Genomic DNA, 22,351 nt, shown 5'->3' on the forward strand with positions numbered 1-22,351 from the left:
CGACAGTTCTTTTGTCAGCCTGGAACCCATCGCAGCCGAGGGCTCAAGATGTCTTCGGGGTTCTCGAGAGGGTGTCTGCCGTAGCACCCCTAACGAGATAGCGGCGTTTCGCGCAGTCGTTATTGCAAGTCATATCAGCAAAAGCAATCACTTTCTCAGCAGCAGGCAGTGCGAGCCCAGGGGCAGCTCTACATGAAGGTACCAATAGCCCAGGAAGGCCGCCGACCGCTGGAATTCGCGCCGCCCCCATCCCGCCAGCCTAAACGAGACTTCCAGAGCACCCTGGAAGACATCGCGGGACTGGAATAACTGGCATTCGACGTGCCACAGGGCTCGTTGGTCTAGGGGTATGATTCCTGCTTAGGGTGCAGGAGGTCCCGTGTTCAAATCCCGGACGAGCACTAGCGTTTTGTGCAAACTGATCGCACGTCAGTGGCTGAGTCAGCGCAAAAAGCTCGCCGCCAATGTCAAATGAATTTCTTATTTGATGTGAGCAATTGACACTCTGGTCCGACGCATGAAGGCAATTACGAAGGTTTCGGGTACAGAAGGTAGCAGATGCATGTTAGTAAGTCTTGCTTAAAGTGATGAAAAAGTGTTTCCGCCCGGGATCGAACCGGGGACCTTCTGCGTGTTAGGCAGACGTGATAACCGCTACACCACGGAAACTGCTTGAGTGCACCTTACTTCACAGACAACTTGTAGTGATGTTGCCATCGTAACTAAAAAATTCAATAAATGTGGTACTTGCAAAACGAAGGGACATGCAGCAGATGCACACACGACGAGGCTCACTGGAGTACAATACGACATAGGCAGGAAAATACTGTTCCCGCACGGGATCGAACCGGGGACCTTCTGCGTGTGAAGTAGACGTGATAACCGCTACACTATGGAAACGACGGAGCCGAGGAGTCCATCCTTGTTCACTCGAACTTGCCTCAGCCTTTCTCTCGTCCACGAATGCACACACGACAGTTCTTTTGTCAGCCTGGAACCCATCGCAGCCGAGGGCTCAAGATGTCTTCGGGGTTCTCGAGAGGGTGTCTGCCGTAGCACCCCTAACGAGATAGCGGCGTTTCGCGCAGTCGTTATTGCAAGTCATATCAGGAAAAGCAATCACTTTCTCAGCAGCAGGCAGTGCGAGCCCAGGGGCAGCTCTACATGAAGGTACCAATAGCCCAGGAAGGCCGCCGACCGCTGGAATTCGCGCCGCCCCCATCCCGCCAGCCTAAACGAGACTTCCAGAGCACCCTGGAAGACATCGAGGGACTGCAATAACTGGCATTCGACGTGCCACAGGGCTCGTTGGTCTAGGGGTATGATTCCTGCTTAGGGTGCAGGAGGTCCCGGGTTCAAATCCCGGACGAGCCCTAGCGTTTTGTGCAAACTGATCGCACGTCAGTGGCTGAGTCAGCGCAAAAAGCTCGCCGCCAATATCAAATGAATTTCTTATTTGATGTGAGCAATTGACAGTCTGGTCTGACGCATGAAGGCAATTACGAAGGTTTCGGGTACAGATGGTAGCAGATGCATGTTAGTAAGTCTTGCTTAAAGTGATGAAAAGGTGTTTCCGCCCGGGATCGAACCGGGGACCTTCTGCGTGTTAGGCAGACGTGATAACCGCTACACCACGAAAACTGCTTGAGTGCACATTACTTCACAGACAACTTGTAGTGATGTTGCCATCGTAACTAAAAAATTCAATAAATGTGGTACTTGCAAAACGAAGGGACATGCAGCAGATGCACACACGACGAGGCTCACTGGAGTACAATACGACATAGGCAGGAAAATACTGTTCCCGCCGGGGATCGAACCGGGGACCTTCTGCGTGTGAAGCAGACGTGATAACCGCTACACTACGGAAACGACGGAGCCGAGGAGTCCATCCTTGTTCACTCGAACTTGCCTCAGCCTTTCTCTCTTCCGCGAATGCACACACGACAGTTCTTTTGTCAGCCTGGAACCCATCGCAGCCGAGGGCTCAAGATGTCTTCGGGGTTCTCGAGAGGGTGTCTGCCGTAGCACCCCTAACGAGATAGCGGCGTTTCGCGCAGTCGTTATTGCAAGTCATATCAGCAAAAGCAATCACTTTCTCAGCAGCAGGCAGTGCGAGCCCAGGGGCAGCTCTACATGAAGGTACCAATAGCCCAGGAAGGCCGCCGACCGCTGGAATTCGCGCCGCCCCCATCCCGCCAGCCTAAACGAGACTTCCAGAGCACCCTGGAAGACATCGAGGGACTGCAATAACTGGCATTCGACGTGCCACAGGGCTCGTTGGTCTAGGGGTATGATTCCTGCTTAGGGTGCAGGAGGTCCCGGGTTCAAATCCCGGACGAGCACTAGCGTTTTGTGCAAACTGATCGCACGTCAGTGGCTGAGTCAGCGCAAAAAGCTCGCCGCCAATGTCAAATGAATTTCTTATTTGATGTGAGCAATTGACACTCTGGTCCGACGCATGAATGCAATTACGAAGGTTTCGGGTACAGATGGTAGCAGATGCATGTTAGTAAGTCTTGCTTAAAGTGATGAAAAGGTGTTTCCGCCCGGGATCGAACCGGGGACCTTCTGCGTGTTAGGCAGACGTGATAACCGCTACACCACGAAAACTGCTTGAGTGCACATTACTTCACAGACAACTTGTAGTGATGTTGCCATCGTAACTAAAAAATTCAATAAATGTGGTACTTGCAAAACGAAGGGACATGCAGCAGATGCACACACGACGAGGCTCACTGGAGTACAATACGACATAGGCAGGAAAATACTGTTCCCGCCCGGGATCGAACCGGGGACCTTCTGCGTGTGAAGCAGACGTGATAACCGCTACACTACGGAAACGACGGAACCGAGGAGTCGATCCTTGTTCACTCGAACTTGCCTCAGCCTTTCTCTCGTCCGCGAATGCACACACGACAGTTCTTTTGTCAGCCTGGAACCCATCGCAGCCGAGGGCTCAAGATGTCTTCGGGGTTCTCGAGAGGGTGTCTGCCGTAGCACCCCTAACGAGATAGCGGCGTTTCGCGCAGTCGTTATTGCAAGTCATATCAGCAAAAGCAATCACTTTCTCAGCAGCAGGCAGTGCGAGCCCAGGGGCAGCTCTACATGAAGGTACCAATAGCCCAGGAAGGCCGCCGACCGCTGGAATTCGCGCCGCCCCCATCCCGCCAGCCTAAACGAGACTTCCAGAGCACTCTGGAAGACATCGAGGGACTGGAATAACTGGCATTCGACGTGCCACAGGGCTCGTTGGTCTACGGGTATGATTCCTGCTTAGGGTGCAGGAGGTCCCAGGTTCAAATCCCGGACGAGCCCTAGCGTTTTGTGCAAACTGATCGCACGTCAGTGGCTGAGTCAGCGCAAAAAGCTCGCCGCCAATGTCAAATGAATTTCTTATTTGATGTGAGCAATTGACACTCTGGTCCGACGCATGAAGGCAATTACGAAGGTTTCGGGTACAGATGGTAGCAGATGCATGTTAGTAAGTCTTGCTTAAAGTGATGAAAAAGTGTTTCCGCCCGGGGACCTTCTGCGTGTTAGGCAGACGTGATAACCGCTACACCACGGAAACTGCTTGAGTGCACCTTACTTCACAGACAACTTGTAGTGATGTTGCCATCGTAACTAAAAAATTCAATAAATGTGGTACTTGCAAAACGAAGGGACATGCAGCAGATGCACACACGACGAGGCTCACTGGAGTACAATACGACATAGGCAGGAAAATACTGTTCCCGCCCGGGATCGAACCGGGGACCTTCTGCGTGTGAAGCAGACGTGATAACCGCTACACTACGGAAACGACGGAGCCGAGGAGTCCATCCTTGTTCACTCGAACTTGCCTCAGCCTTTCTCTCGTCCGCGAATGCACACACGACAGTTCTTTTGTCAGCCTGGAACCCATCGCAGCCGAGGGCTCAAGATGTCTTCGGGGTTCTCGAGAGGGTGTCTGCCGTAGCACCCCTAACGAGATAGCGGCGTTTCGCGCAGTCGTTATTGCAAGTCATATCAGCAAAAGCAATCACTTTCTCAGCAGCAGGCAGTGCGAGCCCAGGGGCAGCTCTACATGAAGGTACCAATAGCCCAGGAAGGCCGCCGACCGCTGGAATTCGCGCCGCCCCCATCCCGCCAGCCTAAACGAGACTTCCAGAGCACCCTGGAAGACATCGACGGACTGGAATAACTGGCATTCGACGTGCCACAGGGCTCGTTGGTCTAGGGGTATGATTCCTGCTTAGGGTGCAGGAGGTCCCGGGTTCAAATCCCGGACGAGCCCTAGCGTTTTGTGCAAACTGATCGCACGTCAGTGGCTGAGTCAGCGCAAAAAGCTCGCCGCCAATATCAAATGAATTTCTTATTTGATGTGAGCAATTGACAGTCTGGTCTGACGCATGAAGGCAATTACGAAGGTTTCGGGTACAGATGGTAGCAGATGCATGTTAGTAAGTCTTGCTTAAAGTGATGAAAAGGTGTTTCCGCCCGGGATCGAACCGGGGACCTTCTGCGTGTTAGGCAGACGTGATAACCGCTACACCACGAAAACTGCTTGAGTGCACATTACTTCACAGACAACTTGTAGTGATGTTGCCATCGTAACTAAAAAATTCAATAAATGTGGTACTTGCAAAACGAAGGGACATGCAGCAGATGCACACACGACGAGGCTCACTGGAGTACAATACGACATAGGCAGGAAAATACTGTTCCCGCCCGGGATCGAACCGGGGACCTTCTGCGTGTGAAGCAGACGTGATAACCGCTACACTACGGAAACGACGGAACCGAGGAGTCCATCCTTGTTCACTCGAACTTGCCTCAGCCTTTCTCTCGTCCGCGTATGCACACACGACAGTTCTTTTGTCAGCCTGGAACCCATCGCAGCCGAGGGCTCAAGATGTCTTCGGGGTTCTCGAGAGGGTGTCTGCCGTAGCACCCCTAACGAGATAGCGGCGTTTCGCGCAGTCGTTATTGCAAGTCATATCAGCAAAAGCAATCACTTTCTCAGCAGCAGGCAGTGCGAGCCCAGGGGCAGCTCTACATGAAGGTACCAATAGCCCAGGAAGGCCGCCGACCGCTGGAATTCGCGCCGCCCCCATCCCGCCAGCCTAAACGAGACTTCCAGAGCACCCTGGAAGACATCGAGGGACTGCAATAACTGGCATTAGACGTGCCACAGGGCTCGTTGGTCTAGGGGTATGATTCCTGCTTAGGGTGCAGGAGGTCCCGGGTTCAAATCCCGGACGAGCCCTAGCGTTTTGTGCAAACTGATCGCACGTCAGTGGCTGAGTCAGCGCAAAAAGCTCGCCGCCAATATCAAATGAATTTCTTATTTGATGTGAGCAATTGACAGTCTGGTCTGACGCATGAAGGCAATTACGAAGGTTTCGGGTACAGATGGTAGCAGATGCATGTTAGTAAGTCTTGCTTAAAGTGATGAAAAGGTGTTTCCGCCCGGGATCGAACCGGGGACCTTCTGCGTGTTAGGCAGACGTGATAACCGCTACACCACGAAAACTGCTTGAGTGCACATTACTTCACAGACAACTTGTAGTGATGTTGCCATCGTAACTAAAAAATTCAATAAATGTGGTACTTGCAAAACGTAGGGACATGCAGCAGATGCACACACGACGAGGCTCACTGGAGTACAATACGACATAGGCAGGAAAATACTGTTCCCGCCGGGGATCGAACCGGTGACCTTCTGCGTGTGAAGCAGACGTGATAACCGCTACACTACGGAAACGACGGAGCCGAGGAGTCCATCCTTGTTCACTCGAACTTGCCTCAGCCTTTCTCTCGTCCGCGAATGCACACACGACAGTTCTTTTGTCAGCCTGGAACCCATCGCAGCCGAGGGCTCAAGATGTCTTCGGGGTTCTCGAGAGGGTGTCTGCCGTAGCACCCCTAACGAGATAGCGGCGTTTCGCGCAGTCGTTATTGCAAGTCATATCAGCAAAAGCAATCACTTTCTCAGCAGCAGGCAGTGCGAGCCCAGGGGCAGCTCTACATGAAGGTACCAATAGCCCAGGAAGGCCGCCGACCGCTGGAATTCGCGCCGCCCCCATCCCGCCAGCCTAAACGAGACTTCCAGAGCACCCTGGAAGACATCGAGGGACTGCAATAACTGGCATTCGACGTGCCACAGGGCTCGTTGGTCTAGGGGTATGATTCCTGCTTAGGGTGCAGGAGGTCCCGGGTTCAAATCCCGGACGAGCCCTAGCGTTTTGTGCAAACTGATCGCACGTCAGTGGCTGAGTCAGCGCAAAAAGCTCGCCGCCAATATCAAATGAATTTCTTATTTGATGTGAGCAATTGACAGTCTGGTCCGACGCATGAAGGCAATTACGAAGGTTTCGGGTACAGATGGTAGCAGATGCATGTTAGTAAGTCTTGCTTAAAGTGATGAAAAGGTGTTTCCGCCCGGGATCGAACCGGGGACCTTCTGCGTGTTAGGCAGACGTGATAACCGCTACACCACGAAAACTGCTTGAGTGCACATTACTTCACAGACAACTTGTAGTGATGTTGCCATCGTAACTAAAAAATTCAATAAACGTGGTACTTGCAAAACGAAGGGACATGCAGCAGATGCACACACGACGAGGCTCACTGGAGTACAATACGACATAGGCAGGAAAATACTGTTCTCGCCGGGGATCGAACCGGGGTCCTTCTGCGTGTGAAGCAGACGTGATAACCGCTACACTACGGAAACGACGGGGCCGAGGAGTCCATCCTTGTTCACTCGAACTTGCCTCAGCCTTTCTCTCGTCCGCGAATGCACACACGACAGTTCTTTTGTCAGCCTGGAACCCATCGCAGCCGAGGGCTCAAGATGTCTTCGGGGTTCTCGAGAGGGTGTCTGCCGTAGCACCCCTAACGAGATAGCGGCGTTTCGCGCAGTTGTTATTGCAAGTCATATCAGCAAAAGCAATCACTTTCTCAGCAGCAGGCAGTGCGAGCCCAGGGGCAGCTCTACATGAAGGTACCAATAGCCCAGGAAGGCCGCCGACCGCTGGAATTCGCGCCGCCCCCATCCCGCCAGCCTAAACGAGACTTCCAGAGCACCCTGGAAGACATCGAGGGACTGGAATAACTGGCATTAGACGTGCCACAGGGCTCGTTGGTCTAGGGGTATGATTCCTGCTTAGGGTGCAGGAGGTCCCGGGTTCAAATCACGGACGAGCACTAGCGTTTTGTGCAAACTGATCGCACGTCAGTGGCTGAGTCAGCGCAAAAAGCTCGCCGCCAATGTCAAATGAATTTCTTATTTGATGTGAGCAATTGACACTCTGGTCCGACGCATGAAGGCAATTACGAAGGTTTCGGGTACAGATGGTAGCAGATGCATGTTAGTAAGTCTTGCTTAAAGTGATGAAAAAGTGTTTCCGCCCGGGATCGAACCGGGGACCTTCTGCGTGTTAGGCAGACGTGATAACCGCTACACCACGAAAACTGCTTGAGTGCACATTACTTCACAGACAACTTGTAGTGATGTTGCCATCGTAACTAAAAAATTCAATAAATGTGGTACTTGCAAAACGAAGGGACATGCAGCAGATGCACACACGACGAGGCTCACTGGAGTACAATACGACATAGGCAGGAAAGTACTGTTCCCGCCGGGGATCGAACCGGGGACCTTCTGCGTGTGAAGCAGACGTGATAACCGCTACACTACGGAAACGACGGAGCCGAGGAGTCCATCCTTGTTCACTCGAACTTGCCTCAGCCTTTCTCTCGTCCGCGAATGCACACACGACAGTTCTTTTGTCAGCCTGGAACCCATCGCAGCCGAGGGCTCAAGATGTCTTCGGGGTTCTCGAGAGGGTGTCTGCCGTAGCACCCCTAACGAGATAGCGGCGTTTCGCGCAGTCGTTATTGCAAGTCATATCAGCAAAAGCAATCACTTTCTCAGCAGCAGGCAGTGCGAGCCAAGCGGCAGCTCTATATGAAGGTACCAATAGCCCAGGAAGGCCGCCGACCGCGGGAATTCGCGCCGTCCCCATCCCGCCAGCCTAAACGAGACTTCCAGAGCACCCTGGAAGACATCGAGGGACTGGAATAACTGGCATTAGACGTGCCACAGGGCTCGTTGGTCTAGGGGTATGATTCCTGCTTAGGGTGCAGGAGGTCCCGGGTTCAAATCACGGACGAGCACTAGCGTTTTGTGCAAACTGATCGCACGTCAGTGGCTGAGTCAGCGCAAAAAGCTCGCCGCCAATGTCAAATGAATTTCTTATTTGATGTGAGCAATTGACACTCTGGTCCGACGCATGAAGGCAATTACGAAGGTTTCGGGTACAGATGGTAGCAGATGCATGTTAGTAAGTCTTGCTTAAAGTGATGAAAAAGTGTTTCCGCCCGGGATCGAACCGGGGACCTTCTGCGTGTTAGGCAGACGTGATAACCGCTACACCACGGAAACTGCTTGAGTGCACCTTACTTCACAGACAACTTGTAGTGATGTTGCCATCGTAACTAAAAAATTCAATAAATGTGGTACTTGCAAAACGAAGGGACATGCAGCAGATGCACACACGACGAGGCTCACTGGAGTACAATACGACATAGGCAGGAAAATACTGTTCCCGCCCGGGATCGAACCGGGGACCTTCTGCGTGTGAAGCAGACGTGATAACCGCTACACTACGGAAACGACGGAACCGAGGAGTCCATCCTTGTTCACTCGAACTTGCCTCAGCCTTTCTCTCGTCCGCGAATGCACACACGACAGTTCTTTTGTCAGCCTGGAACCCATCGCAGCCGAGGGCTCAAGATGTCTTCGGGGTTCTCGAGAGGGTGTCTGCCGTAGCACCCCTAACGAGATAGCGGCGTTTCGCGCAGTCGTTATTGCAAGTCATATCAGCAAAAGCAATCACTTTCTCAGCAGCAGGCAGTGCGAGCCCAGGGGCAGCTCTACATGAAGGTACCAATAGCCCAGGAAGGCCGCCGACCGCTGGAATTCGCGCCGCCCCCATCCCGCCAGCCTAAACGAGACTTCCAGAGCACCCTGGAAGACATCGAGGGACTGGAATAACTGGCATTCGACGTGCCACAGGGCTCGTTGGTCTAGGGGTATGATTCCTGCTTAGGGTGCAGGAGGTCCCGGGTTCAAATCCCGGACGAGCCCTAGCGTTTTGTGCAAACTGATCGCACGTCAGTGGCTGAGTCAGCGCAAAAAGCTCGCCGCCAATATCAAATGAATTTCTTATTTGATGTGAGCAATTGACAGTCTGGTCCGACGCATGAAGGCAATTACGAAGGTTTCGGGTACAGATGGTAGCAGATGCATGTTAGTAAGTCTTGCTTAAAGTGATGAAAAGGTGTTTCCGCCCGGGATCGAACCGGGGACCTTCTGCGTGTTAGGCAGACGTGATAACCGCTACACCACGAAAACTGCTTGAGTGCACATTACTTCACAGACAACTTGTAGTGATGTTGCCATCGTAACTAAAAAATTCAATAAATGTGGTACTTGCAAAACGAAGGGACATGCAGCAGATGCACACACGACGAGGCTCACTGGAGTACAATACGACATAGGCAGGAAAATACTGTTCCCGCCCGGGATCGAACCGGGGACCTTCTGCGTGTGAAGCAGATGTGATAACCGCTACACTACGGAAACGACGGAGCCGAGAAGTCCATCCTTGTTCACTCGAACTTGCCTCAGCCTTTCTCTCGTCCGCGAATGCTCACACGACAGTTCTTTTGTCAGCCTGGAACCCATCGCAGCCGAGGGCTCAAGATGTCTTCGGGGTTCTCGAGAGGGTGACTGCCGTAGCACCCCTAACGAGATAGCGGCGTTTCGCGCAGTCGTTATTGCAAGTCATATCAGCAAAAGCAATCACTTTCTCAGCAGCAGGCAGTGCGAGCCCAGGGGCAGCTCTACATGAAGGTACCAATAGCCCAGGAAGGCCGCCGACCGCGGGAATTCGCGCCGTCCCCATCCCGCCAGCCTAAACGAGACTTCCAGAGCACCCTGGAAGACATCGAGGGACTGGAATAACTGGCATTAGACGTGCCACAGGGCTCGTTGGTCTAGGGGTATGATTCCTGCTTAGGGTGCAGGAGGTCCCGGGTTCAAATCCCGGACGAGCCCTAGCGTTTTGTGCAAACTGATCGCACGTCAGTGGCTGAGTCAGCGCAAAAAGCTCGCCGCCAATATCAAATGAATTTCTTATTTGATGTGAGCAATTGACAGTCTGGTCCGACGCATGAAGGCAATTACGAAGGTTTCGGGTACAGATGGTAGCAGATGCATGTTAGTAAGTCTTGCTTAAAGTGATGAAAAAGTGTTTCCGCCCGGGATCGAACCGGGGACCTTCTGCGTGTTAGGCAGACGTGATAACCGCTACACCACGAAAACTGCTTGAGTGCACATTACTTCACAGACAACTTGTAGTGATGTTGCCATCGTAACTAAAAAATTCAATAAATGTGGTACTTGCAAAACGAAGGGACATGCAGCAGATGCACACACGACGAGGCTCACTGGAGTACAATACGACATAGGCAGGAAAATACTGTTCCCGCCGGGGATCGAACCGGGGACCTTCTGCGTGTGAAGCAGACGTGATAACCGCTACACTACGGAAACGACGGAGCCGAGGAGTCCATCCTTGTTCACTCGAACTTGCCTCAGCCTTTCTCTCGTCCGCGAATGCACACACGACAGTTCTTTTGTCAGCCTGGAACCCATCGCAGCCGAGGGCTCAAGATGTCTTCGGGGTTCTCGAGAGGGTGTCTGCCGTAGCACCCCTAACGAGATAGCGGCGTTTCGCGCAGTCGTTATTGCAAGTCATATCAGCAAAAGCAATCACTTTCTCAGCAGCAGGCAGTGCGAGCCCAGGGGCAGCTCTACATGAAGGTACCAATAGCCCAGGAAGGCCGCCGACCGCTGGAATTCGCGCCGCCCCCATCCCGCCAGCCTAAACGAGACTTCCAGAGCACCCTGGAAGACATCGAGGGACTGGAATAACTGGCATTCGACGTGCCACAGGGCTCGTTGGTCTAGGGGTATGATTCCTGCTTAGGGTGCAGGAGGTCCCGGGTTCAAATCCCGGACGAGCCCTAGCGTTTTGTGCAAACTGATCGCACGTCAGTGGCTGAGTCAGCGCAAAAAGCTCGCCGCCAATATCAAATGAATTTCTTATTTGATGTGAGCAATTGACAGTCTGGTCCGACGCATGAAGGCAATTACGAAGGTTTCGGGTACAGATGGTAGCAGATGCATGTTAGTAAGTCTTGCTTAAAGTGATGAAAAGGTGTTTCCGCCCGGGATCGAACCGGGGACCTTCTGCGTGTTAGGCAGACGTGATAACCGCTACACCACGAAAACTGCTTGAGTGCACATTACTTCACAGACAACTTGTAGTGATGTTGCCATCGTAACTAAAAAATTCAATAAATGTGGTACTTGCAAAACGAAGGGACATGCAGCAGATGCACACACGACGAGGCTCACTGGAGTACAATACGACATAGGCAGGAAAATACTGTTCCCGCCCGGGATCGAACCGGGGACCTTCTGCGTGTGAAGCAGATGTGATAACCGCTACACTACGGAAACGACGGAGCCGAGAAGTCCATCCTTGTTCACTCGAACTTGCCTCAGCCTTTCTCTCGTCCGCGAATGCTCACACGACAGTTCTTTTGTCAGCCTGGAACCCATCGCAGCCGAGGGCTCAAGATGTCTTCGGGGTTCTCGAGAGGGTGACTGCCGTAGCACCCCTAACGAGATAGCGGCGTTTCGCGCAGTCGTTATTGCAAGTCATATCAGCAAAAGCAATCACTTTCTCAGCAGCAGGCAGTGCGAGCCCAGGGGCAGCTCTACATGAAGGTACCAATAGCCCAGGAAGGCCGCCGACCGCGGGAATTCGCGCCGTCCCCATCCCGCCAGCCTAAACGAGACTTCCAGAGCACCCTGGAAGACATCGAGGGACTGGAATAACTGGCATTAGACGTGCCACAGGGCTCGTTGGTCTAGGGGTATGATTCCTGCTTAGGGTGCAGGAGGTCCCGGGTTCAAATCCCGGACGAGCCCTAGCGTTTTGTGCAAACTGATCGCACGTCAGTGGCTGAGTCAGCGCAAAAAGCTCGCCGCCAATATCAAATGAATTTCTTATTTGATGTGAGCAATTGACAGTCTGGTCCGACGCATGAAGGCAATTACGAAGGTTTCGGGTACAGATGGTAGCAGATGCATGTTAGTAAGTCTTGCTTAAAGTGATGAAAAGGTGTTTCCGCCCGGGATCGAACCGGGGACCTTCTGCGTGTTAGGCAGACGTGATAACCGCTACACCACGAAAACTGCTTGAGTGCACATTACTTCACAGACAACTTGTAGTGATGTTGCCATCGTAACTAAAAAATTCAATAAATGTGGTACTTGCAAAACGAAGGGACATGCAGCAGATGCACACACGACGAGGCTCACTGGAGTACAATACGACATAGGCAGGAAAATACTGTTCCCGCCCGGGATCGAACCGGGGACCTTCTGCGTGTGAAGCAGATGTGATAACCGCTACACTACGGAAACGACGGAGCCGAGAAGTCCATCCTTGTTCACTCGAACTTGCCTCAGCCTTTCTCTCGTCCGCGAATGCACACACGACAGTTCTTTTGTCAGCCTGGAACCCATCGCAGCCGAGGGCTCAAGATGTCTTCGGGGTTCTCGAGAGGGTGACTGCCGTAGCACCCCTAACGAGATAGCGGCGTTTCGCGCAGTCGTTATTGCAAGTCATATCAGCAAAAGCAATCACTTTCTCAGCAGCAGGCAGTGCGAGCCCAGGGGCAGCTCTACATGAAGGTACCAATAGCCCAGGAAGGCCGCCGACCGCGGGAATTCGCGCCGTCCCCATCCCGCCAGCCTAAACGAGACTTCCAGAGCACCCTGGAAGACATCGAGGGACTGGAATAACTGGCATTAGACGTGCCACAGGGCTCGTTGGTCTAGGGGTATGATTCCTGCTTAGGGTGCAGGAGGTCCCGGGTTCAAATCACGGACGAGCACTAGCGTTTTGTGCAAACTGATCGCACGTCAGTGGCTGAGTCAGCGCAAAAAGCTCGCCGCCAATGTCAAATGAATTTCTTATTTGATGTGAGCAATTGACACTCTGGTCCGACGCATGAAGGCAATTACGAAGGTTTCGGGTACAGATGGTAGCAGATGCATGTTAGTAAGTCTTGCTTAAAGTGATGAAAAAGTGTTTCCGCCCGGGATCGAACCGGGGACCTTCTGCGTGTTAGGCAGACGTGATAACCGCTACACCACGGAAACTGCTTGAGTGCACCTTACTTCACAGACAACTTGTAGTGATGTTGCCATCGTAACTAAAAAATTCAATAAATGTGGTACTTGCAAAACGAAGGGACATGCAGCAGATGCACACACGACGAGGCTCACTGGAGTACAATACGACATAGGCAGGAAAATACTGTTCCCGCACGGGATCGAACCAGGGACCTTCTGCGTGTGAAGCAGACGTGATAACCGCTACACTATGGAAACGACGGAGCCGAGGAGTCCATCCTTGTTCACTCGAACTTGCCTCAGCCTTTCTCTCGTCCACGAATGCACACACGACAGTTCTTTTGTCAGCCTGGAACCCATCGCAGCCGAGGGCTCAAGATGTCTTCGGGGTTCTCGAGAGGGTGTCTGCCGTAGCACCCCTAACGAGATAGCGGCGTTTCGCGCAGTCGTTATTGCAAGTCATATCAGCAAAAGCAATCACTTTCTCAGCAGCAGGCAGTGCGAGCCCAGGGGCAGCTTCGCGCAGTCGTTATTGCAAGTCATATCAGCAAAAGCAATCACTTTCTCAGCAGCAGGCAGTGCGAGCCCAGAGGCAGCTCTACATGAAGGTACCAATAGCCCAGGAAGGCCGCCGACCGCGGGAATTCGCGCCGCCCCCATCCCGCCAGCCTAAACGAGACTTCCAGAGCACCCTGGAAGACATCGAGGGACTGGAATAACTGGCATTTGACGTGCCACAGGGCTCGTTGGTCTAGGGGTATGATTCCTGCTTAGGTTTCAGGAGGTCCCGGGTTCAAATCCCGGACGAGCCCTAGGGTTTTGTGCAAACTGATCGCACGTCAGTGGCTGAGTCAGCGCAAAAAGCTCGCCGCCAATATCAAATGAATTTCTTATTTGATGTGAGCAATTGACACTCTGGTCCGACGCATGAAGGCAATTACGAAGGTTTCGGGTACAGATGGTAGCAGATGCATGTTAGTAAGTCTTGCTTAAAGTGAGGAAAAGGTGTTTCCGCCCGGGATCGAACCGGGAACCTTCTGCGTGTTAGGCAGACGTGATAACCGCTACACCACGGAAACTGCTTGAGTGCACCTTACTTGACAGACAACTTGTAGTGATGTTGCCATCGTAACTAAAAAATTCAATAAATGTGGTACTTGCAAAACGAAGGGACATGCAGCAGATGCACACACGACGAGGCTCACTGGAGTACAATACGACATAGGCAGGAAAATACTGTTCCCGCACGGGATCGAACCGGGGACCTTCTGCGTGTGAAGCAGACGTGATAACCGCTACACTATGGAAACGACGGAGCCGAGGAGTCCATCCTTGTTCACTCGAACTTGCCTCAGCCTTTCTCTCGTCCACGAATGCACACACGACAGTTCTTTTGTCAGCCTGGAACCCATCGCAGCCGAGGGCTCAAGATGTCTTCGGGGTTCTCGAGAGGGTGTCTGCCGTAGCACCCCTAACGAGATAGCGGCGTTTCGCATAGTCGTTATTGCAAGTCATATCAGCAAAAGCAATCACTTTCTCAGCAGCAGGCAGTGCGAGCCCAGGGGCAGCTCTACATGAAGGTACCAATAGCCCAGGAAGGCCGCTGACCGCGGGAATTCGCGCCGCCCCCATCCCGCCAGCCTAAACGAGACTTCCAGAGCACCCTGGAAGACATCGAGGGACTGGAATAAGTGGCATTCGACGTGCCACAGGGCTCGTTTGTCTAGGGGTATGATTCCTGCTTAGGGTGCAGGAGGTCCCGGGTTCAAATCCCGGACGAGCCCTAGCGTTTTGTGCAAACAGATCGCACGTCAGTGGCTGAGTCAGCGCAAAAAGCTCGCCGCCAATGTCAAATGAATTTCTTATTTGATGTGAGCAATTGACACTCTGGTCCGACCCATGAAGGCAATTACGAAGGTTTCGGGTACAGATGGTAGCAGATGCATGTTAGTAAGTCTTGCTTAAAGTGATGAAAAAGTGTTTCCGCCCGGGATCGAACCGGGGACCTTCTGCGTGTTAGGCAGACGTGATAACCGCTACACCACGGAAACTGCTTGAGTGCACATTACTTCACAGACAACTTGTAGTGATGTTGCCATCGTAACAAAAAAATTCAATAACATGCAGCAGATGCACACACGACGAGGCTCACTGGAGTACAATACGACATAGGCAGGAAAATACTGTTCCCGCCCGGGATCGAGCCGGGGACCTTCTGCGTGTGAAGCAGACGTGATAACGGCTACACTATGGAAACGACGGAGCCGAGGAGTCCATCCTTGTTCAATCGAACTTGCCTCAGCCTTTCTCTCGTCCGCGAATGCTCACACGACAGTTCTTCTGTCAGCCTGGAACCCATCGCAGCCGAGGGCTCAAGAAGTCTTCGGGGTTCTCGAGAGGGTGTCTGCCGTAGCACCCCTAACGAGATAGCGGCGTTTCGCGCAGTCGTTATTGCAAGTCATATCAGCAAAAGCAATCACTTTCTCAGCAGCAGGCAGTGCGAGCCCAGAGGCAGCTCTACATGAAGGTACCAATAGCCCAGGAAGGCCGCCGACCGCGGGAATTCGCGCCGCCCCCATCCCGCCAGCCTAAACGAGACTTCCAGAGCACCCTGGAAGACATCGAGGGACTGGAATAACTGGCATTTGACGTGCCACAGGGCTTGTTGGTCTAGGGGTATGATTCCTGCTTAGGTTTCAGGAGGTCCCGGGTTCAAATCCCGGACGAGCCCTAGCGTTTTGTGCAAACTGATCGCACGTCAGTGGCTGAGTCAGCGCAAAAAGCTCGCCGCCAATATCAAATGAATTTCTTATTTGATGTGAGCAATTGACACTCTGGTCCGACGCATGAAGGCAATTACGAAGGTTTCGGGTACAGATGGTAGCAGATGCATGTTAGTAAGTCTTGCTTAAAGTGAGGAAAAGGTGTTTCCGCCCGGGATCGAACCGGGAACCTTCTGCGTGTTAGGCAGACGTGATAACCGTTACACCACGGAAACTGCTTGAGTGCACCTTACTTGACAGACAACTTGTAGTGATGTTGCCATCGTAACTAAAAAATTCAATAAATGTGGTACTTGCAAAACGAAGGGACATGCAGCAGATGCACACACGACGAGACTCACTGGAGTACAATACGACATAGGCAGGAAAATACTGTTCCCGCCCGGGATCGAACCGGGGACCTTCTGCGTGTGAAGCAGACGTGATAACCGCTACACTACGGAAACGACGGAGCCGAGGAGTCCATCCTTGTTCACTCGCAATTGCCTCAGACTTTCTCTCGTCCGCGAATGCACACACGACAGTTCTTTTGTCAGCCTGGAACCCATCGCAGCCGAGGGCTCAAGAAGTCTTCGGGGTTCTCGAGAGGGTGTCTGCCGTAGCACCCCTAACGAGATAGCGGCGTTTCGCGCAGTCGTTATTGCAAGTCATTTCAGCAAAAGCAATCACTTTCTCAGCAGCAGGCAGTGCGAGCCCAGGGGCAGCTCTACATGAAGGTACCAATAGCCCAGGAAGGCCGCCGACCGCGGGAATTCGCGCCGCCCCCATCCCGCCAGCCTAAACGAGACTTCCAGAGCACCCTGGAAGACATCGAGGGACTGGAATAACTGGCATTAGATGTGCCACAGGGCTCGTTGGTCTAGGGGTATGATTCCTGCTTAGGGTGCAGGAGGTCCCGGGTTCAAATCACGGACGAGCACTAGCGTTTTGTGCAAACTGATCGCACGTCAGTGGCTGAGTCAGCGCAAAAAGCTCGCCGCCAATGTCAAATGAATTTCTTATTTGATGTGAGCAATTGACACTCTGGTCCGACGCATGAAGGCAATTACGAAGGTTTCGGGTACAGATGGTAGCAGATGCATGTTAGTAAGTCTTGCTTAAAGTGATGAAAAAGTGTTTCCGCCCGGGATCGAACCGGGGACCTTCTGCGTGTTAGGCAGACGTGATAACCGCTACACCACGGAAACTGCTTGAGTGCACCTTACTTCACAGACAACTTGTAGTGACGTTGCCATCGTAACTAAAAAATTCAATAAATGTGGTACTTGCAAAACGAAGGGACATGCAGCAGATGCACACACGACGAGGCTCTCTGGAGTACAATACGACATAGGCAGGAAAATACTGTTCCCGCACGGGATCGAACCGGGGACCTTCTGCGTGTGAAGCAGACGTGATAACCGCTACTCTATGGAAACGACGGAGCCGAGGAGTCCATCCTTGTTCACTCGAACTTGCCTCAGCCTTTCTCTCGTCCACGAATGCACACACGACAGTTCTTTTGTCAGCCTGGAACCCATCGCAGCCGAGGGCTCAAGATGTCTTCGGGGTTCTCGAGAGGGTGTCTGCCGTAGCACCCCTAACGAGATAGCGGCGTTTCGCGCAGTCGTTATTGCAAGTCATATCAGCAAAAGCAATCACTTTCTCAGCAGCAGGCAGTGCGAGCCCAGGGGCAGCTCTACATGAAGGTACCAATAGCCCAGGAAGGCCGCCGACCGCGGGAATTCGCGCCGCCCCCATCCCGCCAGCCTAAACGAGACTTCCAGAGCACCCTGGAAGACATCGAGGGACTGGAATAACTGGCATTCGACGTGCCACAGGGCTCGTTGGTCTAGGGGTATGATTCCTGCTTAGGGTGCAGGAGGTCCCGGGTTCAAATCCCGGACGAGCCCTAGCGTTTTGTGCAAACTGATCGCACGTCAATGGCTGAGTCAGCGCAAAAAGCTCGCCGCCAATATCAAATGAATTTCTTATTTGATGTGAGCAATTGACAGTCTGGTCCGACGCATGAAGGCAATTACGAAGGTTTCGGGTACAGATGGTAGCAGATGCATGTTACTAAGTCTTGCTTAAAGTGATGAAAAAGTGTTTCCGCCCGGGATCGAACCGGGGACCTTCTGCGTGTTAGGCAGACGTGATAACAGCCACACCACGGAAACTGCTTGAGTGCACCTTACTTCACAGACAACTTTAGTGATGTTGCCATCGTTACAAAAAAATTCAATAAATGTGGTACTTGCAAAACGTAGGGACATGCAGCAGATGCACAAACGACGAGGCTCACTGGAGTACAATACGACATAGGCAGTAAGATACTGTTCCCGCCCGGGATCGAACCGGGGACCTTCTGCGTGCGAAGCAGACGTGATAACCGCTACACTACGGAAACGACGGAGCCGAGGAGTCCATCCTTGTTCACTCGAACTTGCCTCAGCCTTTCTCTCGTCCGCGAATGCACACACGACAGTTCTTTTGTCAGCCTGGAACCCATCGCAGCCGAGGGCTCAAGAAGTCTTCGGGGTTCTCGAGAGGGTGTCTGCCGTAGCACCCCTAACGAGATAGCGTCGTTTCGCGCAGTCGTTATTGCAAGTAATATCAGCAAAAGCAATCACTTTCTCAGCAGCAGGCAGTGCGAGCCCAGGGGCAGCTTCGCGCAGTCGTTATTGCAAGTCATATCAGCAAAAGCAATCACTTTCTCAGCAGCAGGCAGTGCGAGCCCAGGGGCAGCTCTACATGAAGGTACCAATAGCCCAGGAAGGCCGCCGACCGCGGGAATTCGCGCCGCCCCCATCCCGCCAGCCTAAACGAGACTTCCAGAGCACCCTGGAAGACATCGAGGGACTGGAATAACTGGCATTTGACGTGCCACAGGGCTCGTTGGTCTAGGGGTATGATTCCTGCTTAGGTTTCAGGAGGTCCCGGGTTCAAATCCCGGACGAGCCCTAGCGTTTTGTGCAAACTGATCGCACGTCAGTGGCTGAGTCAGCGCAAAAAGCTCGCCGCCAATATCAAATGAATTTCTTATTTGATGTGAGCAATTGACACTCTGGTCCGACGCATGAAGGCAATTACGAAGGTTTCGGGTACAGATGGTAGCAGATGCATGTTAGTAAGTCTTGCTTAAAGTGAGGAAAAGGTGTTTCCGCCCGGGATCGAACCGGGAACCTTCTGCGTGTTAGGCAGACGTGATAACCGCTACACCACGGAAACTGCTTGAGTGCACCTTACTTGACAGACAACTTGTAGTGATGTTGCCATCGTAACTAAAAAATTCAATAAATGTGGTACTTGCAAAACGAAGGGACATGCAGCAGATGCACACACGACGAGACTCACTGGAGTACAATACGACATAGGCAGGAAAATACTGTTCCCGCCCGGGATCGAACCGGGGACCTTCTGCGTGTGAAGCAGACGTGATAACCGCTACACTACGGAAACGACGGAGCCGAGGAGTCCATTCTTGTGCACTCGCAATTGCCTCAGACTTTCTCTCGTCCGCGAATGCACACACGACAGTTCTTTTGTCAGCCTGGAACCCATCGCAGCCGAGGGCTCAAGAAGTCTTCGGGGTTCTCGAGAGGGTGTCTGCCGTAGCACCCCTAACGAGATAGCGGCGTTTCGCGCAGTCGTTATTGCAAGTAATATCAGCAAAAGCAATCACTTTCTCAGCAGCAGGCAGTGCGAGCCCAGGGGCAGCTTCGCGCAGTCGTTATTGCAAGTCATATCAGCAAAAGCAATCACTTTCTCAGCAGCAGGCAGTGCGAGCCCAGGGGCAGCTCTACATGAAGGTACCAATAGCCCAGGAAGGCCGCCGACCACGGGAATTCGCGCCGCCCCCATCCCGCCAGCCTAAACGAGACTTCCAGAGCACCCTGGAAGACATCGAGGGACTGGAATAACTGGCATTAGACGTGCCACAGGGCTCGTTGGTCTAGGGGTATGATTCCTGCTTAGGGTGCAGGAGGTCCCGGGTTCAAATCACGGACGAGCACTAGCGTTTTGTGCAAACTGATCGCACGTCAGTGGCTGAGTCAGCGCAAAAAGCTCGCCGCCAATGTCAAATGAATTTCTTATTTGATGTGAGCAATTGACACTCTGGTCCGACGCATGAAGGCAATTACGAAGGTTTCGGGTACAGATGGTAGCAGATGCATGTTAGTAAGTCTTGCTTAAAGTGATGAAAAAGTGTTTCCGCCCGGGATCGAACCGGGGACCTTCTGCGTGTTAGGCAGACGTGATAACCGCTACACCACGGAAACTGCTTGAGTGCACCTTACTTCACAGACAACTTGTAGTGATGTTGCCATCGTAACTAAAAAATTCAATAAATGTGGTACTTGCAAAACGAAGGGACATGCAGCAGATGCACACACGACGAGGCTCACTGGAGTACAATACGACATAGGCAGGAAAATACTGTTCCCGCACGGGATCGAACCGGGGACCTTCTGCGTGTGAAGCAGACGTGATAACCGCTACACTATGGAAACGACGGAGCCGAGGAGTCCATCCTTGTTCACTCGAACTTGCCTCAGCCTTTCTCTCGTCCACGAATGCACACACGACAGTTCTTTTGTCAGCCTGGAACCCATCGCAGCCGAGGGCTCAAGATGTCTTCGGGGTTCTCGAGAGGGTGTCTGCCGTAGCACCCCTAACGAGATAGCGGCGTTTCGCGCAGTCGTTATTGCAAGTCATATCAGCAAAAGCAATCACTTTCTCAGCAGCAGGCAGTGCGAGCCCAGGGGCAGCTCTACATGAAGGTACCAATAGCCCAGGAAGGCCGCCGACCGCGGGAATTCGCGCCGCCCCCATCCCGCCAGCCTAAACGAGACTTCCAGAGCACCCTGGAAGACATCGAGGGACTGGAATAAGTGGCATTCGACGTGCCACAGGGCTCGTTTGTCTAGGGGTATGGTTCCTGCTTAGGGTGCAGGAGGTCCCGGGTTCAAATCCCGGACGAGCCCTAGCGTTTTGTGCAAACTGATCGCACGTCAGTGGCTGAGTCAGCGCAAAAAGCTCGCCGCCAATGTCAAATGAATTTCTTATTTGATGTGAGCAATTGACACTCTGGTCCGACCCATGAAGGCAATTACGAAGGTTTCGGGTACAGATGGTAGCAGATGCATGTTAGTAAGTCTTGCTTAAAGTGATGAAAAAGTGTTTCCGCCCGGGATCGAACCGGGGACCTTCTGTGTGTTAGGCAGACGTGATAACCGCTACACCACGGAAACTGCTAGAGTGCACATTACTTCACAGACAACTTGTAGTGATGTTGCCATCGTAACAAAAAAATTCAATAAATGTGGTACTTGCAAAACGTAGGGACATGCAGCAGATGCACACACGACGAGGCTCACTGGAGTACAATACGACATAGGCAGTAAGATACTGTTCCCGCCCGGGATCGAACCGGGGACCTTCTGCGTGTGAAGCAGACGTGATAACCGCTACACTACGGAAACGACGGAGCCGAGGAGTCCATCCTTGTTCACTCGAACTTGCCTCAGCCTTTCTCTCGTCCGCGAATGCACACACGACAGTTCTTTTGTCAGCCTGGAACCCATCGCAGCCGAGGGCTCAAGAAGTCTTCGGGGTTCTCGAGAGGGTGTCTGCCGTAGCACCCCTAACGAGATAGCGTCGTTTCGCGCAGTCGTTATTGCAAGTAATATCAGCAAAAGCAATCACTTTCTCAGCAGCAGGCAGTGCGAGCCCAGGGGCAGCTTCGCGCAGTCGTTATTGCAAGTCATATCAGCAAAAGCAATCACTTTCTCAGCAGCAGGCAGTGCGAGCCCAGGGGCAGCTCTACATGAAGGTACCAATAGCCCAGGAAGGCCGCCGACCGCGGGAATTCGCGCAGCCCCCATCCCGCAGCCTAAACGAGACTTCCAGAGCACCCTGGAAGACGTCGAGGGACTGGAATAACTGGCATTTGACGTGCCACAGGGCTCGTTGGTCTAGGGGTATGATTCCTGCTTAGGTTTCAGGAGGTCCCGGGTTCAAATCCCGGACGAGCCCTAGCGTTTTGTGCAAACTGATCGCACGTCAGTGGCTGAGTCAGCGCAAAAAGCTCGCCGCCAATATCAAATGAATTTCTTATTTGATGTGAGCAATTGACACTCTGGTCCGACGCATGAAGGCAATTACGAAGGTTTCGGGTACAGATGGTAGCAGATGCATGTTAGTAAGTCTTGCTTAAAGTGAGGAAAAGGTGTTTCCGCCCGGGATCGAACCGGGAACCTTCTGCGTGTTAGGCAGACGTGATAACCGCTACACCACGGAAACTGCTTGAGTGCACCTT

The 22,351-nt window shown here is 52.7% G+C and overlaps 59 non-coding genes across 59 annotated transcripts; 17 read left to right on the forward strand and 42 right to left on the reverse strand.

Moving 5' to 3' along the window:
- Positions 1-596: 596 nt before the first annotated feature.
- On the reverse strand, positions 597-669 carry Trnav-aac (transfer RNA valine (anticodon AAC)). The gene has a single exon. It is a non-coding gene; the product is annotated as a tRNA-Val (tRNA).
- A 158-nt stretch (positions 670-827) lies between these two features.
- Trnav-cac (transfer RNA valine (anticodon CAC)) lies at positions 828-900 on the reverse strand. Its single transcript has one exon. It is a non-coding gene; the product is annotated as a tRNA-Val (tRNA).
- A 402-nt stretch (positions 901-1,302) lies between these two features.
- On the forward strand, positions 1,303-1,374 carry Trnap-agg (transfer RNA proline (anticodon AGG)). Its single transcript has one exon. It is a non-coding gene; the product is annotated as a tRNA-Pro (tRNA).
- Positions 1,375-1,568: 194 nt separating this feature from the next.
- Trnav-aac (transfer RNA valine (anticodon AAC)) lies at positions 1,569-1,641 on the reverse strand. Its single transcript has one exon. It is a non-coding gene; the product is annotated as a tRNA-Val (tRNA).
- A 158-nt stretch (positions 1,642-1,799) lies between these two features.
- Positions 1,800-1,872, reverse strand: Trnav-cac (transfer RNA valine (anticodon CAC)). The gene has a single exon. It is a non-coding gene; the product is annotated as a tRNA-Val (tRNA).
- A 402-nt stretch (positions 1,873-2,274) lies between these two features.
- Positions 2,275-2,347, forward strand: Trnap-agg (transfer RNA proline (anticodon AGG)). The gene has a single exon. It is a non-coding gene; the product is annotated as a tRNA-Pro (tRNA).
- A 193-nt stretch (positions 2,348-2,540) lies between these two features.
- On the reverse strand, positions 2,541-2,613 carry Trnav-aac (transfer RNA valine (anticodon AAC)). The gene has a single exon. It is a non-coding gene; the product is annotated as a tRNA-Val (tRNA).
- A 158-nt stretch (positions 2,614-2,771) lies between these two features.
- On the reverse strand, positions 2,772-2,844 carry Trnav-cac (transfer RNA valine (anticodon CAC)). Its single transcript has one exon. It is a non-coding gene; the product is annotated as a tRNA-Val (tRNA).
- Positions 2,845-3,732: 888 nt separating this feature from the next.
- Positions 3,733-3,805, reverse strand: Trnav-cac (transfer RNA valine (anticodon CAC)). The gene has a single exon. It is a non-coding gene; the product is annotated as a tRNA-Val (tRNA).
- Positions 3,806-4,207: 402 nt separating this feature from the next.
- On the forward strand, positions 4,208-4,279 carry Trnap-agg (transfer RNA proline (anticodon AGG)). Its single transcript has one exon. It is a non-coding gene; the product is annotated as a tRNA-Pro (tRNA).
- Positions 4,280-4,473: 194 nt separating this feature from the next.
- Positions 4,474-4,546, reverse strand: Trnav-aac (transfer RNA valine (anticodon AAC)). Its single transcript has one exon. It is a non-coding gene; the product is annotated as a tRNA-Val (tRNA).
- A 158-nt stretch (positions 4,547-4,704) lies between these two features.
- On the reverse strand, positions 4,705-4,777 carry Trnav-cac (transfer RNA valine (anticodon CAC)). The gene has a single exon. It is a non-coding gene; the product is annotated as a tRNA-Val (tRNA).
- A 402-nt stretch (positions 4,778-5,179) lies between these two features.
- Trnap-agg (transfer RNA proline (anticodon AGG)) lies at positions 5,180-5,251 on the forward strand. The gene has a single exon. It is a non-coding gene; the product is annotated as a tRNA-Pro (tRNA).
- Positions 5,252-5,445: 194 nt separating this feature from the next.
- On the reverse strand, positions 5,446-5,518 carry Trnav-aac (transfer RNA valine (anticodon AAC)). Its single transcript has one exon. It is a non-coding gene; the product is annotated as a tRNA-Val (tRNA).
- Positions 5,519-5,676: 158 nt separating this feature from the next.
- Positions 5,677-5,749, reverse strand: Trnav-cac (transfer RNA valine (anticodon CAC)). The gene has a single exon. It is a non-coding gene; the product is annotated as a tRNA-Val (tRNA).
- Positions 5,750-6,151: 402 nt separating this feature from the next.
- On the forward strand, positions 6,152-6,223 carry Trnap-agg (transfer RNA proline (anticodon AGG)). The gene has a single exon. It is a non-coding gene; the product is annotated as a tRNA-Pro (tRNA).
- Positions 6,224-6,417: 194 nt separating this feature from the next.
- Positions 6,418-6,490, reverse strand: Trnav-aac (transfer RNA valine (anticodon AAC)). The gene has a single exon. It is a non-coding gene; the product is annotated as a tRNA-Val (tRNA).
- Positions 6,491-6,648: 158 nt separating this feature from the next.
- Positions 6,649-6,721, reverse strand: Trnav-cac (transfer RNA valine (anticodon CAC)). Its single transcript has one exon. It is a non-coding gene; the product is annotated as a tRNA-Val (tRNA).
- A 402-nt stretch (positions 6,722-7,123) lies between these two features.
- Trnap-agg (transfer RNA proline (anticodon AGG)) lies at positions 7,124-7,196 on the forward strand. The gene has a single exon. It is a non-coding gene; the product is annotated as a tRNA-Pro (tRNA).
- Positions 7,197-7,389: 193 nt separating this feature from the next.
- Trnav-aac (transfer RNA valine (anticodon AAC)) lies at positions 7,390-7,462 on the reverse strand. The gene has a single exon. It is a non-coding gene; the product is annotated as a tRNA-Val (tRNA).
- Positions 7,463-7,620: 158 nt separating this feature from the next.
- Positions 7,621-7,693, reverse strand: Trnav-cac (transfer RNA valine (anticodon CAC)). Its single transcript has one exon. It is a non-coding gene; the product is annotated as a tRNA-Val (tRNA).
- Positions 7,694-8,095: 402 nt separating this feature from the next.
- On the forward strand, positions 8,096-8,168 carry Trnap-agg (transfer RNA proline (anticodon AGG)). Its single transcript has one exon. It is a non-coding gene; the product is annotated as a tRNA-Pro (tRNA).
- Positions 8,169-8,361: 193 nt separating this feature from the next.
- Trnav-aac (transfer RNA valine (anticodon AAC)) lies at positions 8,362-8,434 on the reverse strand. Its single transcript has one exon. It is a non-coding gene; the product is annotated as a tRNA-Val (tRNA).
- A 158-nt stretch (positions 8,435-8,592) lies between these two features.
- Positions 8,593-8,665, reverse strand: Trnav-cac (transfer RNA valine (anticodon CAC)). Its single transcript has one exon. It is a non-coding gene; the product is annotated as a tRNA-Val (tRNA).
- Positions 8,666-9,067: 402 nt separating this feature from the next.
- On the forward strand, positions 9,068-9,139 carry Trnap-agg (transfer RNA proline (anticodon AGG)). The gene has a single exon. It is a non-coding gene; the product is annotated as a tRNA-Pro (tRNA).
- Positions 9,140-9,333: 194 nt separating this feature from the next.
- On the reverse strand, positions 9,334-9,406 carry Trnav-aac (transfer RNA valine (anticodon AAC)). Its single transcript has one exon. It is a non-coding gene; the product is annotated as a tRNA-Val (tRNA).
- Positions 9,407-9,564: 158 nt separating this feature from the next.
- On the reverse strand, positions 9,565-9,637 carry Trnav-cac (transfer RNA valine (anticodon CAC)). The gene has a single exon. It is a non-coding gene; the product is annotated as a tRNA-Val (tRNA).
- Positions 9,638-10,039: 402 nt separating this feature from the next.
- Trnap-agg (transfer RNA proline (anticodon AGG)) lies at positions 10,040-10,111 on the forward strand. Its single transcript has one exon. It is a non-coding gene; the product is annotated as a tRNA-Pro (tRNA).
- Positions 10,112-10,305: 194 nt separating this feature from the next.
- Positions 10,306-10,378, reverse strand: Trnav-aac (transfer RNA valine (anticodon AAC)). The gene has a single exon. It is a non-coding gene; the product is annotated as a tRNA-Val (tRNA).
- Positions 10,379-10,536: 158 nt separating this feature from the next.
- On the reverse strand, positions 10,537-10,609 carry Trnav-cac (transfer RNA valine (anticodon CAC)). Its single transcript has one exon. It is a non-coding gene; the product is annotated as a tRNA-Val (tRNA).
- Positions 10,610-11,011: 402 nt separating this feature from the next.
- On the forward strand, positions 11,012-11,083 carry Trnap-agg (transfer RNA proline (anticodon AGG)). Its single transcript has one exon. It is a non-coding gene; the product is annotated as a tRNA-Pro (tRNA).
- A 194-nt stretch (positions 11,084-11,277) lies between these two features.
- Positions 11,278-11,350, reverse strand: Trnav-aac (transfer RNA valine (anticodon AAC)). Its single transcript has one exon. It is a non-coding gene; the product is annotated as a tRNA-Val (tRNA).
- A 158-nt stretch (positions 11,351-11,508) lies between these two features.
- On the reverse strand, positions 11,509-11,581 carry Trnav-cac (transfer RNA valine (anticodon CAC)). Its single transcript has one exon. It is a non-coding gene; the product is annotated as a tRNA-Val (tRNA).
- Positions 11,582-11,983: 402 nt separating this feature from the next.
- Positions 11,984-12,055, forward strand: Trnap-agg (transfer RNA proline (anticodon AGG)). Its single transcript has one exon. It is a non-coding gene; the product is annotated as a tRNA-Pro (tRNA).
- A 194-nt stretch (positions 12,056-12,249) lies between these two features.
- On the reverse strand, positions 12,250-12,322 carry Trnav-aac (transfer RNA valine (anticodon AAC)). The gene has a single exon. It is a non-coding gene; the product is annotated as a tRNA-Val (tRNA).
- A 158-nt stretch (positions 12,323-12,480) lies between these two features.
- On the reverse strand, positions 12,481-12,553 carry Trnav-cac (transfer RNA valine (anticodon CAC)). The gene has a single exon. It is a non-coding gene; the product is annotated as a tRNA-Val (tRNA).
- A 402-nt stretch (positions 12,554-12,955) lies between these two features.
- On the forward strand, positions 12,956-13,028 carry Trnap-agg (transfer RNA proline (anticodon AGG)). Its single transcript has one exon. It is a non-coding gene; the product is annotated as a tRNA-Pro (tRNA).
- A 193-nt stretch (positions 13,029-13,221) lies between these two features.
- Trnav-aac (transfer RNA valine (anticodon AAC)) lies at positions 13,222-13,294 on the reverse strand. Its single transcript has one exon. It is a non-coding gene; the product is annotated as a tRNA-Val (tRNA).
- A 158-nt stretch (positions 13,295-13,452) lies between these two features.
- Trnav-cac (transfer RNA valine (anticodon CAC)) lies at positions 13,453-13,525 on the reverse strand. The gene has a single exon. It is a non-coding gene; the product is annotated as a tRNA-Val (tRNA).
- Positions 13,526-14,273: 748 nt separating this feature from the next.
- Trnav-aac (transfer RNA valine (anticodon AAC)) lies at positions 14,274-14,346 on the reverse strand. Its single transcript has one exon. It is a non-coding gene; the product is annotated as a tRNA-Val (tRNA).
- Positions 14,347-14,504: 158 nt separating this feature from the next.
- Positions 14,505-14,577, reverse strand: Trnav-cac (transfer RNA valine (anticodon CAC)). Its single transcript has one exon. It is a non-coding gene; the product is annotated as a tRNA-Val (tRNA).
- A 402-nt stretch (positions 14,578-14,979) lies between these two features.
- Positions 14,980-15,051, forward strand: Trnap-agg (transfer RNA proline (anticodon AGG)). Its single transcript has one exon. It is a non-coding gene; the product is annotated as a tRNA-Pro (tRNA).
- Positions 15,052-15,245: 194 nt separating this feature from the next.
- Positions 15,246-15,318, reverse strand: Trnav-aac (transfer RNA valine (anticodon AAC)). Its single transcript has one exon. It is a non-coding gene; the product is annotated as a tRNA-Val (tRNA).
- An 874-nt stretch (positions 15,319-16,192) lies between these two features.
- Positions 16,193-16,265, reverse strand: Trnav-aac (transfer RNA valine (anticodon AAC)). Its single transcript has one exon. It is a non-coding gene; the product is annotated as a tRNA-Val (tRNA).
- A 158-nt stretch (positions 16,266-16,423) lies between these two features.
- On the reverse strand, positions 16,424-16,496 carry Trnav-cac (transfer RNA valine (anticodon CAC)). The gene has a single exon. It is a non-coding gene; the product is annotated as a tRNA-Val (tRNA).
- A 402-nt stretch (positions 16,497-16,898) lies between these two features.
- On the forward strand, positions 16,899-16,971 carry Trnap-agg (transfer RNA proline (anticodon AGG)). The gene has a single exon. It is a non-coding gene; the product is annotated as a tRNA-Pro (tRNA).
- A 193-nt stretch (positions 16,972-17,164) lies between these two features.
- Positions 17,165-17,237, reverse strand: Trnav-aac (transfer RNA valine (anticodon AAC)). Its single transcript has one exon. It is a non-coding gene; the product is annotated as a tRNA-Val (tRNA).
- Positions 17,238-17,870: 633 nt separating this feature from the next.
- On the forward strand, positions 17,871-17,942 carry Trnap-agg (transfer RNA proline (anticodon AGG)). Its single transcript has one exon. It is a non-coding gene; the product is annotated as a tRNA-Pro (tRNA).
- Positions 17,943-18,136: 194 nt separating this feature from the next.
- Trnav-aac (transfer RNA valine (anticodon AAC)) lies at positions 18,137-18,209 on the reverse strand. Its single transcript has one exon. It is a non-coding gene; the product is annotated as a tRNA-Val (tRNA).
- Positions 18,210-18,366: 157 nt separating this feature from the next.
- On the reverse strand, positions 18,367-18,439 carry Trnaa-cgc (transfer RNA alanine (anticodon CGC)). The gene has a single exon. It is a non-coding gene; the product is annotated as a tRNA-Ala (tRNA).
- A 748-nt stretch (positions 18,440-19,187) lies between these two features.
- On the reverse strand, positions 19,188-19,260 carry Trnav-aac (transfer RNA valine (anticodon AAC)). The gene has a single exon. It is a non-coding gene; the product is annotated as a tRNA-Val (tRNA).
- Positions 19,261-19,418: 158 nt separating this feature from the next.
- On the reverse strand, positions 19,419-19,491 carry Trnav-cac (transfer RNA valine (anticodon CAC)). The gene has a single exon. It is a non-coding gene; the product is annotated as a tRNA-Val (tRNA).
- Positions 19,492-19,973: 482 nt separating this feature from the next.
- Trnap-agg (transfer RNA proline (anticodon AGG)) lies at positions 19,974-20,046 on the forward strand. The gene has a single exon. It is a non-coding gene; the product is annotated as a tRNA-Pro (tRNA).
- A 193-nt stretch (positions 20,047-20,239) lies between these two features.
- Trnav-aac (transfer RNA valine (anticodon AAC)) lies at positions 20,240-20,312 on the reverse strand. The gene has a single exon. It is a non-coding gene; the product is annotated as a tRNA-Val (tRNA).
- A 158-nt stretch (positions 20,313-20,470) lies between these two features.
- Positions 20,471-20,543, reverse strand: Trnav-cac (transfer RNA valine (anticodon CAC)). Its single transcript has one exon. It is a non-coding gene; the product is annotated as a tRNA-Val (tRNA).
- A 402-nt stretch (positions 20,544-20,945) lies between these two features.
- Positions 20,946-21,017, forward strand: Trnap-agg (transfer RNA proline (anticodon AGG)). The gene has a single exon. It is a non-coding gene; the product is annotated as a tRNA-Pro (tRNA).
- Positions 21,018-21,211: 194 nt separating this feature from the next.
- Positions 21,212-21,284, reverse strand: Trnav-aac (transfer RNA valine (anticodon AAC)). Its single transcript has one exon. It is a non-coding gene; the product is annotated as a tRNA-Val (tRNA).
- A 158-nt stretch (positions 21,285-21,442) lies between these two features.
- On the reverse strand, positions 21,443-21,515 carry Trnav-cac (transfer RNA valine (anticodon CAC)). The gene has a single exon. It is a non-coding gene; the product is annotated as a tRNA-Val (tRNA).
- Positions 21,516-22,262: 747 nt separating this feature from the next.
- Positions 22,263-22,335, reverse strand: Trnav-aac (transfer RNA valine (anticodon AAC)). Its single transcript has one exon. It is a non-coding gene; the product is annotated as a tRNA-Val (tRNA).
- Between the last annotated feature and the right edge of the window lie 16 nt (positions 22,336-22,351).

The sequence above is a fragment of the Schistocerca cancellata genome, chromosome 2 (assembly GCF_023864275.1).
Source record: "Schistocerca cancellata isolate TAMUIC-IGC-003103 chromosome 2, iqSchCanc2.1, whole genome shotgun sequence".
Taxonomy (NCBI): domain Eukaryota; kingdom Metazoa; phylum Arthropoda; class Insecta; order Orthoptera; family Acrididae; genus Schistocerca; species Schistocerca cancellata.